The sequence below is a fragment of the Hemicordylus capensis genome, chromosome 2 (assembly GCF_027244095.1).
Source record: "Hemicordylus capensis ecotype Gifberg chromosome 2, rHemCap1.1.pri, whole genome shotgun sequence".
NCBI lineage: Eukaryota > Metazoa > Chordata > Lepidosauria > Squamata > Cordylidae > Hemicordylus > Hemicordylus capensis.
This window is the reverse complement of record NC_069658.1, coordinates 368,284,895-368,290,050: the sequence shown is the minus strand read 5'-3', so window position 1 is coordinate 368,290,050 and position 5,156 is coordinate 368,284,895. Positions and strand designations below refer to the sequence as shown.

The following is a 5,156-nucleotide window of genomic DNA, read 5'->3' as shown; positions in this document are numbered from 1 at the left end:
AGCAAAGTGCACTTCCTGAGAGTGGGCAAGCTTTGTCCCATATACATTTCTAAAAGAGAAACAATGATTTCTAAAAGATTTCTGAAAGAGAAACAATAGTCTGTTTCTCATGTTAACACTCAACATATATTCTTATATAGAAATGATTTTGTGGAGTTAGCACTGAGGGAAACCTGTTTAAGATTACAGTCTTATTTTAACTTCTAGTTCATGATTCAACAGTAGCTTCAGCAATGGGTACAAAGTGCTTGTTTGAGGGTATAACTAACTTGTCCCTCTTGTCCTCCTCCACCCCCTTGTGTCCCTTGTGGGTAAGACTGATTCTCAAAGATGCTTCAGTGTTATGTACATTCATTGTAATGCAGAAACTTGTGTAAGCCAAGAGCCACAAGGTGGTGCTAATAGCACAATATTCAAATATTTTGTAGCATTCACCGCTATCTCTAGCTCTGAGGAATCCCTAGCCAGATTTGTATAGAAGAACAATAATTTACAGGTTGGCAGGATGTCTAACACAGTCAGAGAACTCAGATCTATCTGACAGCAACAGGAACCCATGACGTATAAAAGTCCATCTCATAATTAGGAAGCAACTTGAAAACTACCATTTATTTCCTTCATTCTCAGTTTTGTCTGTAATAGATGTGATTTCACCCCAGTCACTGCCACATAGGCTTAAATCTGCTCATTCTCTGTCCATAACAACTTAGATTTGATAGATTACTTGACCAGGTCTTTCCTGAACCATATACCTTCTTTTTTCTTATTTGTCAGTATAAATTGTAAGCCAGCAAACTGGATGTTTTACCTTTTCTTCTGTTTTTTATCTTGCATTGTGCCTTGTTTTCTTTAGGTGCATATTCAGAAATTTTAAAATGATTAAAGTATGTTACAAATGCATACATGAGAAGTAACAGGTGACAAGTAATCTTATAAATTGGCTTCTAGTTGGAAAAAAGTAAACAAAATGTGTTAGTAACTTCCTCCTCAACACAAGGATACTAGGACTGGGGAGACCCGAGTTCAAATCCCCATTCAGCCATGATACTTGCTTGGTGGGTGACTCTGGGCCAGTCACTTCTCTCTCAGCCCAACCTACTTCACAGGGCTGTTGTGAGGAGAAACTCAAGCATGTAGTACACTGCTCTGGGCTCCTTGGAGGAAGAGCGGGATGTAAAAATGTAAATTTAAATAAATAAATGGACCATGTGGCCCTGCTAAGTGGACAGCTTTAAAAGATAATGAGGCTGTTCTCATGAGCAGCCTAGCCCAGGGTAGGGCAGCCTAACCTGGGCTAGGCTGTTTGTGTGGAGCACTGGGATCCATGCAGATCCCGGTGCTCTCACACAGCCTAACCCCGCTCCCAAGCTTGGCTCTAAGTCAAGGTTAAGGGAGCAAGCGCTCCCTTAACTCAGCTGCCGGGTTCGCATGTCTCCTCAGGCTGCACACAGCACAAAGAGACAGGCGCCTTGAGCACCCATCTGACAGGGGATCCTGTCAATGCATTCCACTCATGGTGTGGTGCATTCTGGGGTATCCAGAGGCTGGGATGCATCGCCCAGGCCTTCAGAGCTCCACGCTGTGTGGCACGAGGTGCAGATCATCTGGGAATGCAGTTAGCGCTCCCAGAAGCATGTTTCTGCTTGTCTGGGGGGGAAGTGAGTTTGAACACCCTCCCCCACCCGCCCACTTGTGTGAATGGCCCCAATATGTCAGAACAGATAATGAGATTGCAGAGAAGCTGAATGAGTTCTTTGCATCTGTCTTCACGGTGGATACTGACCTTATATACCCACTCTGAAATGGAACGTCTCATGTTTGGAGGCTGAAGAACTAGACAAATTTGAGGTGATGAGAGAGGATATTCTAAACTGTCTTGAACAACTAAAAATTAACAAATCACCAGGGCCAGATGGCATCCACCCAAGAGTTCTGAAGGTACTCAAATGTGAAATTGCTGATCTCCTAGCAAAAATATGTAACAGTTTCCTACATGATCAGCCAAGATGATCAGGGGCCTAGAGCACCTTCCTTATGAAGCAAGACTACAACATCTGAGGCTTTTTAGTTTAGAAAAAAGACGACTATGGGGAGACATGATAGAGGTCTATAAAATCATGCATGGAGTGGAGAAAGTGGATAGAGAGAAATTCTCCCTCTCGCATAACACTAGAACCACAGGTCGCCCCATGAATTTGATTGCCAGGAAATTTAGGACCAACAAACGGAAGTACTTTTTCACACAACACATAATCAGCTTGTGGAATTCTCTGCCACAAGATGTGGTGACAGCCTAGATGGCTTTAAGAGGTTTTTGGATAACTTCATGGAAGACAGGTCTATCAATGGCTACTAGTCTGAGGGCTATGGGCCACCTCCAGCCTAAATGGCAGGATGCTTCTGAGTACCAGTTGCAGGGGAGTAACAGCAGGAGAGAGGGCACGCCCTCAACTCCTGCCTGTAGGCTTCCAGCGGCATCTGGTAGGCCACTGTGTGAAGCAGGATACTGGACTAGATGGGCCTTGGGCCTGATCCAGCAGGGCTGTTCTTATGATGTTCTAATCAGGCTCTGTACTGGAGGACTGGAAAGTAGCTGTTGTAACTCCGATTTTCAAAAAGGGATCCAGGGGGGATCCAGGAAATTACAAGTTGATTAGCTTAACTTTTATGCCTAGGAAATTCATAGAAAGCATACTTAAGGAGAAAATTGTTAAAAATATAGAACAGGCCTGCTCAACAGGAGTTGTAGGCCATCCTGCAGAAGTTGGCTTACAACTCCCATAATCCCTGGCTATTGGCCACAGTGGCTGGGGATTATGGGAGTTGTAGTCCAAAATCAGCTGGAGAGCCTAAGTTGAGCAGGCCTGATACAGAAGACTAGGCCTTGCTGAAGGAGAACCATCATGGCTTCTGCAAGGGCAAGTCTTGTTTCACTAACCTTTTGGAGTTCTTTGAGAGTGTCAGCAGGCATGCAGATAATGGTGATCTAATCGACACAATATACTTGGACTTCCAAGAAGCTTTTGACAAAGTTCCCCACCAAGGGCTCTTGAGTATACTTAGCAGTCATGGGATAAGGGGACAAGTTCATGTGTGAATTGAAGGACGGGACTGGTTGAAGGACAGGAAACAGAAGGTAGGCATAAATTGACAGTTTTCACAATGGAGGGAAGTAAGGTCCTCCCAGGGATCTGTACTGGGACCAGCGCTCTTTAACTGATTCATACATGATCTAGATGTTGGGGTAAGCAGCTAAGTGACCAAATTTGCAGATGGCTATCGGCCACTTCTGGCCTAAGAGGCAAGATGCCTCTAAATACCAGTTGCAAGGGAGCAACAGCATGAGAGAAGGCATGCCCTCACCTCTTGCCTGTGGGCTTCTCAGGGGCACCTGGGGGACCAATGTGTGAAACAGGATGCTGCACTGGATGGGCCTTGGGCTGTTCCAGCAGGGCTGTTCTTTTGTTCTTATGTAATTCTTATTGGCAAGACATACTCTGCAGTATGTCAGATGAACAAATGATTCTTAAAGCTGGTGCCTTGACCATCTCAAGGATTTTGCCTTGCTGAATCTTAACAGTGTCCAGAAGGGAGTTTATAGAACTTACATGTGGAGAAACATGGACAGAGAACATGGATTTGGCTATGGATGTTGACTAAAAGTATTGTGCACTATCATACTTTGTTTATAGGCAATCCTCAACTTTAAAACATTCAACTTAAAACAAAGCCACTTAAAACATTCTTAAATTGTCACCTTGTTTTATCTTTGTGATGGTATTTTAGCTTCACCGCATGAGGAGGAAGAGTTCCTAGCCCACACGCCTTCTTATCCACCTTCCTGCCGTCCTTCCCCATCGAACCCAGCAGCTGCAACAGCAGCAGCACCTCCTGTCCAGTTGCTCTTCTCCTCACCTGGAGAAGAAGAAGTTTCCAGCCCATGTGGTCTTTATCCTGTCGTTCAGAGGATAAGAATTTTGAAATCGTTCCGCCAGTGAGTAAGATGAAGAAGGGGGGCCAGGAATCAAGGTGCTGCAGTTGGGATAGGACAGGGCTGCACAACTCCACGACTTTAGCCCTTCAGCTATTGCTGAACTGTGACTCCCATCATCATTAAGAGATCGAAAGAAGGTGAGATATCAACTCAGATAAGAAGAATTTTGGGCTTCCCTCGGATGATTTTTATAACCACCCTAAAAGACAAATTAAGAATTCAGAACATGTTAAGAGCTCAGCCACTGTGTAGTAATCTGTCATAACTGAGTGGCACATTGGACTTATTACTCAGGCTGAGAAACTGTTAATCATTTGGCTGGAGGATCAAAATTGATGCCATGCTCCTGTGAGTTTAGGCAGTATTCAGGAAAAGGCTAGGAGTCTTTGTAATGAGCTAAAGAAACAACAGGGGGAGAGTTCTAGTGCTGAGCCGTTTAATGCAAATAGGGGTGGTTTGTGAATTATAAAACCAAGGCTAGTTTGCATGATATCACAATCTCAGATGAAGCTGCTAGTGCTAAGGAAGAGGCACGGTTTCCTTGAGACACTGGCCAAATTCGTTTAAGAGAGTGGATACTGTACCTGTCAAGTTTTTAACATGGATGAAAATGGGCTTTTTGGATGCCATTAAGAAGGAACTTACAAATACAATACCAAAGAGAAGAAAGGTCAGAGTACTAAACTCCTAAAGAAAGACTCACTCTTTTGCTTGGTTACAATGCTGCAGGTGACAGGCTTAGTCTATCACAGCCGCTGCACAGTGGCAACTTGGAGCTGAGCACTAAGGTGGCAGAACCTCAGCTGATGGACCAGAAGCAACTGTTTCTGTTTCTCTCAAAGAAAAATGCAGACTGATTGCAAGCACTGCTTCTCAAGATCAACAGGTAATTTTGGAGAATACTATTTCTGCTATGAAAGGTGCTTCAAAAGGGCAGCCAACAAAAAAAGAACCAGTGCTGGTCCCAGCCCTGGACTGTGTTGCCAAACTGGAACCTGAGAGAGCTTGAGGGCTGCAGTCCTCTGAGGAAGCTCTCACAGGTCTGGGTTCTCTGGGCAATCACTCCTAAAATACAAGCCCATTACAGAACGGATGCAGTGGCGTATCGGGGGGAAACAGTGCCCAGGGCAAGCTCTGGCCGGCCCTGAAATGGCGCCCCCCG

The 5,156-nt window shown here is 44.7% G+C and overlaps 1 long non-coding RNA gene across 1 annotated transcript; it reads left to right on the top strand.

Moving 5' to 3' along the window:
* The first annotated feature begins 2,951 nt into the window (after positions 1 to 2,951).
* On the top strand, positions 2,952 to 4,874 carry LOC128342523 (uncharacterized). The gene is made up of 3 exons (XR_008315042.1): positions 2,952 to 3,136; positions 3,787 to 4,131; positions 4,724 to 4,874. It is a non-coding gene; the product is annotated as an uncharacterized LOC128342523 (long non-coding RNA).
* Positions 4,875 to 5,156: the final 282 nt, after the last annotated feature.